General features: G+C 44.4%; 1 protein-coding gene across 2 annotated transcripts in view; it reads right to left on the minus strand.

Moving 5' to 3' along the window:
* The window catches only part of LOC147027002 (sorbin and SH3 domain-containing protein 1-like), a 419,639-nt gene that overhangs the window by 398,907 nt on the left and 1,045 nt on the right, over positions 1-19,687 (minus strand). The window lies entirely within an intron of this gene.

Genomic DNA, 19,687 nt, shown 5'->3' on the forward strand with positions numbered 1-19,687 from the left:
CGCTCTGGATAATTCCGTGAGCCGGTGGGTTGCTGAACCGACCGTAGAACGCCAATATCTCCACCGCGTGGCGTTGGGTCTATTTGTCTGGAACCAATTTACCTAATTAACTCTGCAGTGTCGTCTACCGGGGAACCACGCCCTCAGCGCATCTTGCTCGAACCGGGTCACTCGACTGACTACCAACTCCGGTTCAGGTGCAGTCGAGCGGAACTGCCAAAGCTGTGCCGGCGAGGATGAGCAGATTAACAGGAACAAAGACCCGGCTAAATTCATATCCGAACCATGCTGGACCAATGAAAGAAAGGACAGAAACGAACTGGGAGCATTTCCACAGTAATTTATTTACAACAAAGAAGACACAGAGCAAGACTTATCGCAGAATATACAAGCAAGACTTTACAATGATGGAATAAACACTTAAACAGTTTCTACTTACAAGATGGGCCCACACACTCAGACGCACACTCAGATGATTTATTAAAAGACCCTCGCAGCCAGAGAGGGAGAGACGAGCTGGGGGTTGCAGTTCGCTTGGGTACCTGCACGTTGAAGGGAGGGGGTGCTGCATGGTGCGGCACCTGCTAATGGTCGTGCAGCTTGGCCCACAGTCACACGCGTGGGGCTCATGCCCATGGAGGAACCCGAGCGGAGCAGTCAGAGTCCCAGGGTGGAGATCAGGGTCACGGACAGGACCCAGGAAAACTCCAACGAACGTCAGCCAAATGCAGAACTCCACTCGAATGCCTCAGACTCCAGCTCAAACCGCACGACACACACCAACCAACTCAACTCCTCCAAAAAAACTTACTCTCTCAGGATCACGTCATATTTTTATGGACCTCCCTGAACGGGGCGAGGGCTCTGTGGAACAGATGTCACCATCCGCCCCGATTGGACAGGGTCTTCATGGGGTCCGCCCTTTTGGGGCGGGGCCTCGGCCAAACTGGGAGGCTCGCCCCCCCCCCCCTCCACGCGTGTGGACTCATCAAGGGGAAGATCCAACGTTGAAAAGGACCGTTTGTCAAAGCGCAAAGGAACGGCGGACTGGACGTTTTTGCCCCGTATGCTGTGGCCAGCGAGGCGAGGGTTGCAAGCGCTGGAAGGTACAGTGGTTGGTTGTTGGATGGTCTGTTGGATGATCGTTGGAGGGTTCGTTGGATGGTCGTTGGATGGTTTGTTGGATGGTCGGTAGATGTAATAACCTACCTAAAAGGACATCGCAACCCACACCTTTGATTCTCCCACTAGACAAAAGGAAGGGACCTGTCTCACATGTACTTAATGGAATAACTGACTATTGGGACATCTGTATGTTTGAATGCATATGCATATGGTTTCCAGATCCGTAACAACATATATATATATATATATATATATATATATATATATATATATATATATATATATATATATATATATATATATATATATATATATAGTTGTGGTTCTACAAAACCGCATACCACTAAGGCCGAGGTCAGCAACCTGCGGCCTGCGAGCTTCTCCCGTGCGGCCCGCGGCGCCTTGTCCGGATTTCCATTAGGTGCGGCCCGCGAAACATTTTTCTGAACCGATGGCAAATTTAACATATGTGGACATATGATTCTTCCACATATATCACAGTCTCTGTACGTCACAATAAATTATTTTCGCTTCTAGTCCACTTAACTTGGTCTTAAATATTTTTTCGTTGTTGTTTCAGATGGCTGAAGGTCTTAAAGTTCAATTTACAATTACATTTATTATCATTAATTTTAGGTGTGTTTCTTATTTTTTCGGGTTGGGAGGGGGGTGCGGCCCACGAGGTGGCCCGAACGTGGCCCAGTGGCCCGCGGCCTGGTTTAGGTTGCCGACGCCTGCTCTAAGGCAATGGTACCCAACATACAGTGATCCCCAGGCAGTTATTTTGTTAGTCTCCATGCAGTTAGACCTTCCCCTCATGCCAAGTGGGTTAATGGGACGAAGTGCGTTGTGTGGGTCTTACAGCTAGGTCTATTAACTATATCTCTGTCTTCTGTTCTGATTTCTATTCGAACCCTTTCCTTTTAGCCATGGTACAAGTCAAGCAAGCAAGCACACACGCCATGCAAAATGCAATGAGTAATAAGCACACTACAATGCCTTTTGTGGCTTGGAACCAATGAAGCGTACACTACACATTGTGTTGCACGCGCATCGTACGCCATTGATGCATTCAAATATGCGCGCCAATTTCCAATTGCATCTCACCTTGCTTCACCCCTCACTCACCAAACTTCACCACTTCGACCACCAACACCTCCTGCACACGGGAAAAATATTCCCGCACCCACCCGTACAGAGGCATGCTGCACGACTCAAGCTGTACTCGGACTGCTTGATGCGGATATGAGCAACGGACGTCAATAGCACCAACCGCATCTCACCAGGAATATCCCGGGTGAGCACACGGGATTGATAGAACCCTCGTTCAGTCACCAGAACACGGCAAGATGGGCGGTGAGGAGGGGTCGTGGGAAGGGCGATCCGGGAGTTTGGTACTGGGCCTGGGTGTGCATTTTGTCTCCTGAGAGGGGGGGCATGGGTGGTATGTGATATGTGTGTGTGTATGTGATGTTTGTGTTGGCGCCTGTCATAGCATAAGTTAAGATTGTAGAAGTTCCAAAGGGATAAGGCTACTCTGTGTCCGCTTTTGTAAATGCCTTGCCCTTTTGCCGCACCCCACAAATTCCTTGCGATCCCTGCTGTACATACCAATAAACCCCATTTACTGTGCTGCATGCCTTTCCTCGCTTGATTGTTAATAAATGGTTTGTGTGGAAATATTCCCACTTTGTTTTTGTCTTTTCCCTCATTGGTCCAGCATGGTTCATATTCTAGCTCAGCCGGGATGCTATCCCCCAACGATCTGTTTTTCTAGCCGGTACGTCCTTGGCAGTTATGCTCAGCTGCATCTGATCCGGTAAGATGATCTGGTTTGAGCGAGGCGTACCGAGGGCATGTTCCCCAGTAATTAAACCATGTGACCTTTAGGTAAACGGTATCAGATGTAGGACCCGAAGTCATGCGGTCAAGTTATTGGCATTCATGGTTGATTAGCGACCCGCCGTGTCACCAAGTTATTTTGTGTGCGATGGCCTGCGATCCCGGAGAATCTGGTGGGAACCAGAGGCAGCTTCCCCCCTCATGGTCTTCTCGCCGCCGACCCCGGGTCTGCAACATTATATACATATGTATGTGGAATTTTTTTTTTAACGATGGCACTACATAAAGTATCCCATATGAATCTTCTCAGAAGTCCGATGTTCGGAATATAGGATGCTTCCTGATGAAATTCCTTTTGGACACTTTGGCAAGGATAAGTCTGGCTAAGTTCATGTTCCAGCGTATTGTTGCCAAATACAATACATAAATATAAATAGAACAAACCTAAACCCCCACCCTTCATCAAACTAGCTGACTATAATTAAATATTTAGAGTCCACCCACCTATTCGGTATGGTGTGCAACAATGGGAAAATAATTTGTCACCCCCACCGATCCTGTTCCCATCCATGATCCCCATCTCCCCGCTTTGCCCGCTCTCCTTTCAAACTCTTTTCTCCCTGACCTCTCTCCACCATTCCTTCCTTTTTCGTTTCTAACCTTTTTATTTTCTAACCTCTGTCGCATCCCTTCTCTGGACTTGGTTTTTAACTTTGCTTTTCTCAACTCAAGTCAGTCTTGAAATGAACAACCACATGCTTTACAAAAACCACATGATTGTGCCACCATCATTTTATGGTGCAAAGAAGCGGTCGCTCAAGGCACAATTTAATGTAACTGAGGAAGGATAAATTCAAGTCAGACAAGGAACACAGTGGCTCTGTGTGCACTCTCCTCAGATCAAACACACAGGAGCCAGTGTGTTCCCCAACCCGTGAGAGCACACACTTGCCTTCGTTTTTTTAAAAACACACGTTGTTTGCCTTTTAGTTCAGCTTTTCACCACAGTGTCGACATTAATACTTCAGCATAAAACAGTGAATTGCTTCTTTGGCAACAAACTAGTGTGTGTGTGTGTGTGTGTGTGTGTGTGTGTGTGTGTGTGTGTGTGTGTGTGTGTGTGTGTGTGTGTGTGTGTGTGTGTGTGTGTGTGTGTGTGTGTGCGTGCGTGCGTGTGTGTGTGTGTGTGTGTGTGTGTGTGTAGCCTGTAAGTTTAAAAGCCACCTGACATGCAAAAAGTGACAAAAGTGTCTTGCTGCTGAGCCGTGACAAAACAGGGCGGCGAAAGTCTGGTGTAAACTCGGTGAAATAAATGAGAATCAGATGTGAAAATGAGGCTGCATGACCCAGGTGTACAGAATGTACAAACTCATTCCTATGTACACATTTATGGAAAAAATGATCGAATTGAACATGATGCAAGTAAATATTTTTGTAATGGCATGCAAGCAATGTTATTTTGTGAATTTTTGCATACTGATTCACAATTGACAAAGATGTGGGTGGGTCTTTCTTTGTCATATATACAGGGTGTCCCAAAAAATATCCAACTTTTCATGTGCAAAGAGGATGGTCGTAACATATATTTTTTAAAAAGATATATGGCTGGATAGAAAGCTGAAAGGTTGCAGTTTATTGTACCAATGTCAAAATTGCTACCAAAATTTTATTTTTGGTCTAGAATCGTCGTTTTCTTTAAGACCACATGTTCGGCGTAGGCTCCACGTTTTCCGATCAATGCCTGCAAACGCGTTGTCATGTTCTCCATCACTTTGGGAAACGTTTCCTGAGGAATGTTCTGGATTTCTCGGTGGATGTTTTCCTTCAGCTGATCAAGAGTCTGAGGCCTAGGGTTTCCATAAATCCTGTCCTTGAGATAACCCCACAAGAAGAAGTCTGGAGAAGTAAGGTCAGGGGAATATGGTGGCCACTCAACGTCTTCATAGCGGGAGATAAAGCGGCCCTCAAAATGTTGGTGAAGAAAACGACTTGTTTCCCTGGCTGTATGGGGTGTGCCCCATCCTGCTGGAACCACTGGGTTCTCATCTGGATCAGGTTGTTTCTCCAACGGGCCTGAGTACGTAGCTCAGGCAGATAGAATTCCTGAATCATTTCGCGATAGTTCCACTGGTTTAGCGTGCAAGTACGTCCCTGTTCATCTTCAAAGAAGTGTGGACCAATTATCCCATACCAACCAACCGCCACCCACATGATGACTTTGAGAACAGATCGAGGCACCAGTTCAGTTGATGCATTACCAGGATTTTCAGTTCCCCAGTACCGAAAGTTTTGCTTGTTTACCTCCCCGGACAAGTGAGCATGGCATTCGTCCGTCATGTGAAGTTTTTTGAGGAAGTCTGCATCTTCCTCCAACTTTCCTGAGAACCAATTTGCAAAGTCTAGTCCTTTGCATTTCTGTTTATCAGTAAGGCCTAAGTCACATTTGCTCTACGGCTAGGATATGGAGGCCGTACCCCCCTGAATTGACAGAAATGTGCGGTGGCCGCAGAGTTTCTGAGGTGGCCTCAGGGTGGCCTTATGTCATATGCCTATATTTTACAGGCCATAGGGGTCGCGGTGGAATTAAAACGCGGAGTTATAACTTTTTTAATTTCTACGTTGTCCGTAGCAATTCGTCATGCCGTAGCCGTGACATAGATGTGTTCCACGTCGACCGTACCTCTGGCGTACTGTGGGCGTACGGTGGGCTTGCGTTATACGTGCGGCTGCCGTAGGCTCTTATCAATGAAAAATGAATTTTGCCAACCCCCAAAAAATTACTGCGGCCGCACTATTTCCACGGTCGCCGTACGGTGGCCTTGCGGTCTGTGTGACTCCCTGCGGGCAACGCAGGGTCGACGCACGGTTCCCCTACGCCCACCGTGCGTCCTACGTAGGCCTCCGTGGCAGTCTGCGTCAACCATGCATCCACCGTGCGCTACCGCTAGAGATCGGAGTATAGTATAGGTGTTTGCCTATACAGTGGTGCCCCCAGAATCCGAATTTAATTCATTCCAGGAGGCTGTTCGGATTACAAAAAGATCGGATTCCAAAACTATTTTCCCAATAAGAAATAATGGAAAGTGAATTAATCCGTTCCTGGACTCCAAGAAAACCCACTTTCAACTGAAATTACCCATGTTGAAGGTAAAATAAGATGAGTAAATGACCTTCGGTGGCGGTGTATTGTATGTAAACTGGTAAAATCACCACATCCAAAGGTCCACACAGGCTCGTGATCCGGCCTGGGTTTTGATCGCTCGCGCACTCTGCGAGAGCGCTACCCCCAGGGCAACTCATCAAACATGATGCCTCCAGAACCACAATCACTTTCATCAAACGCATCGGGCTGAGGTAATCATGGATATTCCAAATTACAACCGGATTTTCTGTGAAATGAAATCCTTGCCCGACAGTCCGTCACACCACATGATCGGATTGCTTTTTTGTTATCTATCTGTAATTCCAGCAGTGTGTATGTGTGTGGTGTGTGGTGTGTGGTGTGTGGTGTGTGGTGTGTGGTGTGTGGTGTGTGGTGTGTGGTGTGTGGTGTGTGGTGTGTGGTGTGTGGTGTGTGGTGTGTGGTGTGTGTGTGTGTGTGTGTGTGTGTGTGTGTGTGTGTGTCCGCTGTTTCTTGAAAACCACTGGTCCGATCCAATTCAAACTTGCCAGATATATTGCTGGGGACCTGAGGATGTGCCTTTTCAAGGTTTGATATTAATCGGACAAGTGCTTCCCAAGTTATGGCCGTTTATTTACCGAACCACTGACAAAACACGTTGTTGCGTGCGCGTGGCCGATGGGGAAGGGAAGCTCAGCCGCGTTCCCCATTACAGGTTACAACGTACGGGCTTCCGGATAGTGATGACTTCGTGTATTCTAATAATTTCTCGATTTCTTATGCGCATTTATAGATAAACACAATGCCCCAAGTTATGATCGTTTTCATATTAGACGGTGCATAAATTTCGGTAACATTAGAGTGCTGGTATGCTCCGAACAAGGAAGTAAAAAATTTTTCTCTCTTCTCTTTTTGTTTTTCCTTGCGCCGACATTGCGAAAAGGTAAAATACGTTGGCGCTAATTGAATAATTGGCCATTAAAACCTAAATTGCGAATCATCGTAAATGCGATATGCGAACTTCCGCGCCACGTACAGGCACGCGAGAGCGAGGAAACGGCCTTTGTGGTTGTTGTTTCTTGGTTGTTGTTTCTTGCTTGCGTTTGGAATATTTATTTATTCTTTTTTTTTTTACGGGCACGTACTAGTTAATTAAAACACAAGATGAGTAAAAAAAAAACAGCACAAATCAAGGTGAAAACACGAGGTAATGTAGCGATCGACACACGAGAAGTGCTTTCACGAGTAATTCCACCAACTAACTGAATGAACAAAGCGCGAAGATGCGGGTCGAACAGGCGGGGGAGACGCACGTGAACAACCATGAATGCCACGTTGTGTTCGGTTTTTGAAAATGTGTTCGGTTTTTAAGGCAAAATTTTCTCGAAAAAATTGTTCGGATTCCAATTTGTTCAAACAATGGGGCGTTCGGATTCTGCGGGCACCACGGTACTCCGAACTGGTATATGCAGTTATATATATTATAGCTATAGTATATTCAGTTATATATATACTGGTATATTCCAAACTGTCATATTTTTATTTCAGTAAAAAAAGAACTGGTATATATACCCACTCGTTACCGTCCATCTGGCCGCACGTTCGCCTTAGGGCCCCCCTACGGTCGCCTTGCGGGCACCTTAAGGCTACCTTGCGTCTGCCTTGAAAATTATATGGCCGCCGCAGGGACGCCCTAAGGTCACCGTGCGACATCAAATCAAAGACCGTACGGCACCCCCACATTTTCGGTCTCCACAATTTCTAAATACGCCGTGCGGCTCCCCGAAAAATAAAAACATATGTGACTGCTACATTGTGTGACCGTGGAAATACTGCAGCCGCCCGATAATTGCTAGTGGCAGTAGATTTTGTAGACCCTACGGCCGCCGTGCCAAATGTGACTTAGGTCTAAGCACCGTTTCCGTTTGAATTTTGTATGAAAAGGCATGAATGTCTTGGCAAAGGATCCTCTGAACGGTGCTCTTATGAATGTTTGTCTCGGCAGAAAATCGTCGAATCAATTTTTTTGGACTCTGAACGACTGCCTGTCTCACCATTTCCACATTTCCTTCACTACGTCCTCTTCCGACCACTGTGACCCTTGTGAAGGTCACAGATGGTTCCCACATTCATAAACTTTGCGATGGTGCACTTTATTGTCCGAAAGTTTGGTGCATGGCGCAAGTGGATACCGAAATGTCTCGAGTAAAGACGTTGCACCTGTATGACACTTTTCTTCTGGTGCCAAAGTTCAACAATTTTCGTCCGTTGTTGTACAGTCAGTCTTGGCATTTTTCTGGCGCTTGCTTGGTATCAAAATAAACTTCAGGGTCTCTGCAACAAGAAATGAAGCATTAGTGACAAAATTACCGCGTTTTTAGGATCAAACAAAGCATTTTAAAAGTTGTATATTTTTTTGGGACACCATATATATGTATGTATGTATCCATATATATATATATATATATATATATATATATATATATATATATATATATATATATTGTTGCGAATTCGCGCCGGCCGGCATGCGAACGGCCACGTAACTCGAATCGCGGCACGACGCCCACCGAACAGACAATTCTGTCGTGACCCTCTCGGACCAACGCCGGGAGCTAGTCATGGGTGGGCCTTTCGACCTCACCACAATCGTGCCAATCGGCCCCCCGCGTGGGGTAGGGTTGTTCGCCAAACTCGACCTCCCTAAGTACCCACGCGGATGGTAAACCGGGTGATCGTACTTCGCCAAAGGTCGACTCCGGACATGAGCCGCTTGGGCGGCCCGTTCCGTACTATCGGGATAACCGAGCGGTGTTATCGTCGACCTGGACGGTTCAGATTATTTACCGGGATGTTGACCCCACTACGAACCCCTTACGTGATGCAAGATGGAGATTCAAATAGAGAAAAGACGAAGCGAAACGGGCACAGTTCAACAAGCAAGCATTTTATTTCGCGACACATGGAAAGCACATATATACAGCCATACAGAATACACAAAAAGCAAAGGCAAGAAGAACAGTTGACACCGACCTAACGTGTACACACGGCAACACTTACACAGTTTTACTTCACAGATGGCGCCAACACACATTTACACAAAAGCAAAAGAAGGAAGCCACCCTCACAGACAAGGAGGCAGACAGGCTCGTAGGCCAAATGTGCGCGGGACCTTGAGGAGCGCCAGGTCCGCGAGACCGGGGAGGTCTTACCCGCGTCCACGTGACGTGTTGGCGGGCAAGCCGCAAAATGTCTGCGCCGCTGTGCCCCGACTCCGTGCCCCTGGCGTGCTCGTTGGCACCACGTTTGGGGTGGGGGAGGAACGGGCCCCCCCCCCTTTGCACTATCTTAGCGTGAGGGAAGGGGAAATTGTTGATGCCCTGGGGGAGCGGAGTGGCTGGCTGGCTTGGGTCCCGTGACGAGACGAACGATCTCCCACACCGCAACCTCGTCGCCGACCGCCGTCCTCCTTGCCTCGGACCCGAGCTCCCTTGCCCCGACCCGCCACCTGCAGCTCCACCGCGCGCACTCCACTTCTTCCAGCTCAACTCTCAACTCCGCTCCTCAACGCTCAACGCTCAACACTCAACTCGCAACGCTCCACGCTGCACGCTTAACTCACCCAACTCCTCGAGTCGTCTACCGCTCGCATCTTTATAGCTCTCAGGAGGTGCCGATATGCAAATTCCCGGATCAGAACGCGAATGGAGGCGGGGCCACACAGACCCCCCCCCCCCCGGTCAGCCATTGGTCGGGCAAAAATGGGCGTGAACCTCCCCTGATCCTAAAATTTGCATAGACGGTCACATATATATATATACACATATACATATATATATATATACACACATATACATATCTCGACATATATATATATATACTTATCTAGACATATATATATATATATATATATATATATATATATATATATATATATATATATATATATATATATATATATATAGACATATGTTGTTCGTCTTTCAGCTTCTCCCGTTAGGGGTCGCCACAGCGGATCATCCGTTATGATCCGCATACTGATTTGGCATAGGTTTTTTTTACGCCGGATGCCCTTCCTGACGCAACCCTGGTCGCCTCTTACGACACAGGGATAAGGATTGGGTTTCGCCATGATTCCGGGCTGCCCTCCACCCTCTCATAGCGTGGCCCAGAGCAGAGCTCCTGTACTCAGGAGTACAGGAGTTATTAAATGTGTTATTAAATATAGGATTAGCCCAGATCCCCCATTAAATGCATGTTTAGCCAGGTTGTTCGTAAATGGACGTTACATGTGTGGCGAGAGTTGTAAGAGGCTGTTCATTATTCGTACATTGGTGGTGGACCGAGAGGTTCTTCTTCTTCCTTCCTCTCTCCGGACAATAGTCCCCGCCCAGCACTCTGAGGGGGAGTGGCCTAGAGAAGGAAGTGAAACTGAAGGGAGGAGCCAGTCGGCTTTGAGAAGCGAGCGCCGAGTCTGCGATCGGCAGAAGGTGGGACTACGAGCGCCGGTGTGGCATGATCGGCTGGATATAACTGGCTGTGTGTGAGTCAGCAGTCGGCTTTGATGCGGGCAAGCTTCGGGAAGGCAGTGGTGAACCTGAGCGCGCCGAGTCTGCCATTTGGCAGTAAGAGAAACTGCCTGCGCACCGAGTCTGCTATTTTGGGCAGTGGGAGAGGCTGCCTGCACGTCGAGTCAGCGATCGACTCTTATGAGAAGGTCCTCCACACGTTTGTCGATCCGCCTGCCGATTCGCCTGTCGGAGCCCAACACCTCGATTTGGCCTTGTCTGGTGAACAGGCCAGGCCTGGACTTGTATACTGGACCTTGTGAGAAACCAGCTGAAACCCACCATCGATCTGATGGTCTTGTGCCGTCAACATTATGCGGGTCAGAACATGCTGAGGCTGCACGCGCAAGCAGTGCCGGGAGAAGAAAAATGACGACGCCATTTTGCCACGCGGCATGTTTGAGCTTGGGCGCTCGAATCCGGAGACATCGGCTTGTCACGAGCCACATTCGTGCCTCCGACACTTTTTCTCTCGTTCATGAAGCATCACCAAGTACTCTGTGTCTTGTCTGCATGCTGTCTATGTCTTGTCTGCATGTTGCTTAAGGTTTATCTTGTTAGGGTCCCCTTCGAAACCCGTAATCCGTCGCTCCCTAGTTAAGAACGGGTAATAGATTAATTATAACATTGTTGTGAATTCTTTGCTTGTGTCGTGTTCCCCGATGTGTCCCCAATAAATCTGGCTGATTCGTATGAAGTTGCCGCTTTGAATTAATTTGTGCCGCGCCGAGGAACGCTCCGCTCGATTTGAATATAAATATCAAAATGGTTACAGACTGGCAGAATTCGCTCGGTATCTGACAAAACCAGTCTGTAACCTGGGTCTATTTCCCTGACTGGTAAGGTCCAGGTGTACATTGGTATCGTGATTCGAGGAGCTTGACCCGAGGCCTGTGCCAAACCAGCCGGTGTTATAACCCCGGAGACGGCGGTGGTTGAGTGACGCCGAATATGTAACATTTGGCTGTCAAGAGAAGGGTGCGAAACCCCAAACTGGTTACGGACAGTTATTGACATCACTCGTCCGAATCCCGCCACCGCTGAATCCTTAACAATATATACATATGCATATAGATATACATATACATATCTTGACATATACGAGGTGTGTTCAAAAAGTATTCAACCTTAATTTTTCGTGCGTAAACAAATGAAGCTCGGGAGGCGTGGTTTGGTGCACGTATGTGGGTGATCCTAATTCAGCCACCGCTGAATCGTTTTTACCACCAAATTGAGATGTATTTCGTTGGCAAGCATGTTGAGTAGAGCTGAATTCCTTAACACTTCCAAAGGCCACACCGTTTTGACAATTGGAAACCAAAAAAAGTTGTGCACTGTTTTTGATAAATTATTTTCAGAACAATTTTTCTTCAATAAATAAATAACAATAAAAATTGTCTCCATGTACACACCATTATCTTGTTAGCACCTCTTCATAAACAACATTGCTGAGGAAACGGCGCTTCTTCTTTGTTTCCTCGTCCAGGGCAAGAATGCGGAGGCTGCTGGATCTGCCAACGTTTTGATAAATTATTAGTTTTAATGGCCAATTATTCAATTAGCGCCAACGTATTTTGCCTTTTCGCAATGTCGTCGCAAGGAAAAACACAAAGAGAAGAGAAGGGGGGGTGGGGGGAAACGTTAGTGCAAAAAAAAAAAAATTACTTCCTGGTTCGGAGCATACCAGCTCACTCTGATGTTACCGAAATGTATGCACAGTCTAATATGAAAACGATCATAACTTGGGGCATTGTGTTTATCTATTATCTATAAATGCGCATAAGAAATCGAGAAATTATTTGAATACACAAAGTCATCACTCTCCGGAAGTCCGTACGTTGTAACCCGTAATGGGGAATGCGGCTGAGGTTCCCTTCCCCCATTGACCACGCCAATGCAGTAACGTGTCCTGTGATTGGTTGGTAAATAAATGGCCATAACTTGGGAAGCACTTGTCCGATTGATATCAAACCTTGAAAAGGCACATCCTCAGGTCCCCAGCAATATATCTGGCAAGTTTCGATTATATCGGACCAGTGGTTGTCGAGAAACAGCGGTCACAGACACACACACACACACACACACACACACACACACACACACACACACACACACACACACACACACACACACACACACACACACACACACACACACACACACACACACACACACTGCTGGAATTATATATACGAGTTCGTGCCCATAAAAAAATATATATACATATACATATATACATATACATATACATACATATATATACATATATATATATATATACATATACATATATACATATACATATACATATATATACATATATATATATATATATATATATATATATATATATATTCAAACCGCGAGCAACAAACATCAACCACACAGGCCGTTTCTTCGCTCTCGTGTGCCCGGACGTGCGTGACCCGGAAGTTCGCATATTATTCACAGTTACGATTATTCGCAATTTAGTTTTAATACCCAAATATTCAATTAGCGTCAAAGTATTTTACCTTTTCGCAATGTCGTGGCAAGGAAAAACAAAAAGAGAAGAGAAGCGAGAGAAAAAAAATTTACTTCCTGGTTCGGAGCATTCCAGCACTCTGATGTTACCGAAATTCATGCACCGTCTAATATGAAAACGATCATAACTTGGGGCATTGTATTTATCTATAAATGCGCATAAGAAATCGAGAAATTATTAGAATACACGAAGTCATCACTATCCGGAAGTCCGTACGTTATAACCCGTAATGGCGAACGCGGCTGAGCTTCCCTTCCCCATCGGCCACGCCCACGCAACAACGTGTCTTGTCATTGGTTTGGTAAATAAATGGCCATAACTTGGGAAGCATTTGTCCGATTAATATCAAACCTTGAAAAGGCACATCCTCAGGTCTCCAGCAATATACCTGGCAAGTTTCAATTAGATCGGACCAGTGGTTGTCGAGAAACAGCGACACACACACACACACACACACACACACACACACACACACACACACACACACACACACACACACACACACACACACATTGCTGGAATTATAGATAGATACATATAAATAAATAAGTATAAATACAGTATATATGTGATATGTAATGCTTAGTCAGAGACCACTGTTTTTATTTCAGATTCCAACTGCTCATCAACTCAGTAATTATTATTCACCACATTCAGATGACTTTGTATGTCGATTGTATGTTGGCAATAATGGTAATCAAGATTAATCTATTTTCTGAAAAATGTACCTCAACTTTTGAATCAAATGAAACAAAGGCATAGAGCACATTATACAGGGTCAGTAAAGCGTTGCCAGTTGGCTCATCCAAAGCAGAGGCTTTCAGTGAGGTCGATACCACCGCAATTCGTCACCAGTCAAAAACAATCGGGGTTTGATGGAAAAGCTTGACTACATCTATGTGATCATCATGCATTGTCCTCAAAACCCCCAATGATTAAAACTTCAAAAACTGCAGAAAGATATGGAGCTAACAATGAGAACCTCAAACTCATGTGAAGCAAAATGTGGCAAAAAAGTAAATAAACATTCCCCACATAAATATTTGTACTTGTACTTGTACCAGTGACTTCTATCTTTAAATCACTATACACTGCATAATATCAGAGAAGAATAAAATAAAGTAATGGAGGTTGACCAATTAAAATGGTTGTCACAGATAAGCAGGGTGCGATTTGTAAATTTTCTAGTGGGGGGAAATTGACAGACATCATGGGTATTTTTTGGTTGTTATTTCTGACTTTTACAACTTACAAGCTGGACATAACAATAGCGACATATAAAGCTGAAAAGTCACATGACAATTAAAATATATGTCGCAAATACATTTCTCACACTGAAAAAAAACAAATGAAAAAATAATCTTTGAACTATTTAAGCTCTATATGTAGAGATTTAAAACATATTACCACTTAAATCAAAATTTGATTGGATAATTACATTAAAAATTTTTTTTTTAAGTTGGATCGAAATACAGCAACGTAATGACGATGACGTAGTCGATTCTCATTGGTTAATTTGCTGTGCTTCGTCACGTGCAGTTTTGTGACGTAATAATAACGGATCGTGGAATTCCATCCGATCCACTTTATACAGCCTGATAACACGATCCGGATCCATTGAAACCAAACTCCATTGCATTTTTGAAAAATCATGTTTAAATTCTCCCCCCACTAGAGATGGTAATTTCAATTGCAGGGATTAAAAAAAAAACACAGAGCCAGGGAAATCCCCCCATCCCCCACCTCCCCCCTTCAAATCACACCATGCATGAAAGAATTGGTTTTGAAAGCCAATGCGAGTTGACCTCTTTGAGTTCCTAATCCGACCTCTGGGTTGAACCCAGGTTCAAATTCTATATGTAATACTATATGTGTTTGTTCATCGTCTGCTTAAGTCCCTGTAATTCATGTAAAAGTGCACTGATGTTCACTGATGTCCTTGCAATGCATATGAAGTTTATTGATTTCTACTCATGTCTTCACCCTGTTTGTGACGTGTGTACAAGCTCAACAATGAACTACGAACCTCGATGAAAATTACAAGTAAAATACTGTTGGAGAAAAATATATTTAATTTGTTATTCATGTCATTGCATGAACTTAGTGATCACAGCTAGAAACTATAAGTGCACAAGAAACAGTTACTTGCAGGGTGGGGTGCTCTTTTGCAGACCTGTTCTGTCGATGTGGCCCAAATGATAAGGAATGTAGAAATGACATCCTCGTCGTTCGAGTTTTCATCTTCAGGAAAGAACAAGCTGTTACTGAGACGACCAACCAAACAAGTGTTTTGTCATTCTCTTTATTCCAAAGCTGGGGAAGTTTGAGGACCTTTGTGAACATTTGCAACGCAATCAGCAGTGAGCTCATTATTTTTCTTTCTGTGACAAAAGTGGAAAGTTTCATTGTTTTTAGCATCCTCTGTACGGGCACAGACACGTAATGTGTTGACCTGGGGATAAAAAGGCAAATTTTGGACATTTTCCAATGTGGTGCAATTTCAAGGATCTTGCAAAGCTGGAAATTATTTTCAAAATTTATGCTCTAAAACTTTGGTTTGCCCAAAAAGTCTTGGTAACTCCAATACCGGGTTTGTTAGGACTTCATATTCAGCAGAATCCTTGGAAACTTGAACCCTAACAGCAGGGTTGTAATCAGAATTTTCCTCAAGGGGCTGGGAGAGGGGGTGGAGAGTCTATGTTGCCTCTCAAGTAGCATACATCACTACATCTATAAGGAGTGGTGGGCAAAAAGTCTATTTGTTGACATAATACTCTGTAATATAGCCAAAAGGGGAGGCTTGGACCACCTACCCCTTCTTACACCCCACCACCCGCCACTTCATTTGCACCACTACTTCTGGGGTCTGGATAAGAAGAGATGAACGAACCGTGACAAACCAAGAGTCCATTTGCCTGTGGACAGTAGAGGGCATTCTCATTGATAAAATCGCAACAGTGGCCCCCCTTCCTACTCCCTCGCTTCCCTAATCAATCTTTCATTCATAAAAAGAATTGACATCAGTAATGGCTTTTCGTATGATGTACACGATCGATAATTCAGTTAACTCAGTCCATACCACCCCATCCATAAACATATTTGATGAGTGATAGAATTTAGTTCAAACTTTTGTAGGAAGCTTGTTGCATTATCTGTGTTGTTGTAAATAAGGCTCGATATGTCATTACTCGTCCTGTCTGACAGAATGGTGCACAGCGAACTTACTTTGGTTTGAACTGGCGAGGATGAATTTGATTCCTGGACCGATCCGACTATAACCTGGTGCTTTGTAGGTAGAACGTCACAAGGTCCCACGGATAGATGTTAAGCCGGGTGTCCCATCTGCTAACATTGTTGGTGGACGTTAAAGAACCTATGGTGTCTTTCCTGAAGAGTACGCGCGTTATCGCAGGCACACTGAAACAAATTATACCATAACTGTCACCTTCAGTCAAATGCCAGGATTGGGCAACAGGTTTGTGAAAGACATGGGCCATAAACATTGTCAACCCAACCCACAAAAAGGTGAGGGCTACAGAAAAGTCAAAATACTTCCAAAAAACCCAATAAGGTTGAAACACTTTTGGGTTTGCCCTTTTTGATCAGTGTAAAAAAAAGGAAAGCATTAAAAAAAATTATGACGATGATATCGCACATAAAAGCAAGGATTCTTGGATTTTTTTGGAATGTTTCGAAAACCAAGAAGGGAGAAAAGAAACCGAACCGGCCACCAACTACACAACCAGACACCAGCAAACACCAAACTGAAACATGACCAACCAGCCATTAACTACACAACCAGAAAACAGATAACACCAAACAACTGCAACATGATCAACCGGCTATTGACTACCTAACTGGACACCAGGAAACACTAAACAAATGAAAAATGGTCAACCGCCATCTAACTACACAATCAAACACCAGGAAACACCACAAACAGCTGAAACCTAACCAACCGGCAACTAACCACAGAACCAGACAACGGAAACACCAAACAACAGAAACATGACCAACCGGCTGCTAACTACACAACCAGATAACAGGAAACACCAAAGGATTGACACCTGACCAACTGGCAATTAACTACACAACCAGACAACACAAAAGACCAAACAACTGCAACGTCACCAACCAGCCATTGACTACCTAACTGGACATCAGGAAACACACAAATGAAAAATGGCCAACCACCATCTAACTTCACAATGAAACACCAGGAAACACCACCAACAACTGAAACCTAACCAACCGGCAACTAACCACAGAAGCCGACACCGGAAACACCAAACAACAGAAACATGACCAACCGGCCACAAACTACACAACCAGACAACAGGAAACACCAAAGGACTGACAACTGACCAACCGGCAATTAACTACACAACCAGACAACACAAAACACCAAACAACTGCAACGTCACCAACCAGCCATTGACTACCTAAATGGACACCAGGAAATACAAAAACAAATGAAGAATGGCCAACCACCATCTAACTACACAACAAAACACCAGGAAACACCACCAAGAAGTAAAACCTAACTAACCAGAGAACCAGACACCAGGAAACACCAAACAACTGAAACGTGACCAACCGGCCACTAACTAGACAACCAGACAACAGGAAACACCAAACGACTGAAATGTGACCAACTGGCAATTAACTACACAACCAAACAACTGAAACATGACCAACCGGCCACAAACTACACAACCAGACAACACAAAACACCAAACAACTACAACGTCACCAACCAGCCATTGACTACCTAACTGGACACCAGGAAACACTAAACAAATGAAGAATGGCCAACCACCATCGAACTACACAATGAAACACCAGGAAACACCACAAACAATTGAAACCTAACCAACAAGCAACTAACCTCAGAACCAGACACCAGGAAACACCAAACAACAGAAACATGACCAACCTGCCACGAACTACACAACCAGACAACAGAGAACACCAAAGGACTGACAACTGACCAACTGGCAATGAACTACACAACCAGACAACAGGAAACAGCAAACAACTGAAATGTGACCAACCGTCCACTGACTACACAACTAAACACCAGGAAACTCCAAACAACTGCAACGTAACCAACTGGCCACTAACTACCTAACTGGACACCAGCAAACACTAGATGACTGAAATATGTCAACTGGCAACTAACTCCACAACCAGTAAACAGGCAACTCCAAACAACTGCAACATGACCAACTGGCCACTAACTACCTAACTGGACACGAGGAAACATCAAATGCCTGAATCATAACCAACCGGAAATTAACTACTGAACCAGACACCAGGAAACACAAAACAACTGAAACGTGACCAACCAGCAACTAACCACTGAACCAGACACCACGAAACCCCAAACAACTGAAACATGACCAACCGACAAATAACTTCAGAACCAGACACCAGGAAACACCAAAGGACTGACAACTGACCACTGACACATTAACGACACAAGCAGACAACAGGACACAAAAACAGGAAAGAGTAAAAAAAAATTGGAAATCTGTGTCCACGTCTATATATTTTCGCTTTCATTTTTTTTTTTTTTACCTCTGCAACCACCTGTCCGATCAATGCGAAACTTTAAACATAGGAGGGACTCCGCATGGAGAATATTTTATTGATAACTCTGAAGTCATAGGTCACATGATATGGCAGCCACATTGGATTAAAGGAAAAAATTTGGACATCATCTCCAAAAACCACTCAACGAAAAAATTTGAAACTTGGAATATGTCATGAATTCCCCATGGGTTACATAGGATGATAATGACGACGTCATCAGTGAAGCGGTATTCCAGCCAATCAAAATCCTTATCCAAAAAATTTGAAACCAGATATTTTTGATCGACGACCCAATGTGAGTGAAGAATTAAATTTATGACATCATTGGTCACGCGGTCTGGCGGCCATATCAGATTGAAAGTAAAAACATAAAAAAATGTTCTTCTCCAGAACCGCTTAACGGATCGAATGCTAAACTTCATACGTATTATAATCGACGCGCCATGGGGAATATAGTTTGAAATTTATTTTCATATTCATCTTCATTGATGCAATTTAGCCTAAATGTGCACAAAAGTGGTTATTAAATATCATAATAATTAATCAATAAAGCTACAGATAATGGCAATATATGAAACATAATGGGGTGCATGGATATTACGGGTATATGGGCAATAATAGCAGTGGGCCATAAGAGAGGCGTGTTCAGTTAACGATGGTATTTTTGTTCAGAATGAGCGTGTGAGATGAGTTGAAGCACTCGACCTGGGTGCCGTTCTAGTTTAAAATGTTTTAGATCTGCCATGTTCTCTTCATACATGATACACGATACATGGGGTGTTCGGTCCTCAGAACGAGACACTCAATCCAAGAGATGCAAACCTGTATTTTAATACATACCTATCTATATATAACCACCAAGAAAAATATTATTCTTATACTGTACATATATATATATATACACACATTTAT

Source organism: Eptatretus burgeri, chromosome 5 (assembly GCF_056783735.1).
Source record: "Eptatretus burgeri isolate ZD-2024b chromosome 5, Ebu_testis_v1, whole genome shotgun sequence".
Lineage (NCBI taxonomy): Eukaryota > Metazoa > Chordata > Myxini > Myxiniformes > Myxinidae > Eptatretus > Eptatretus burgeri.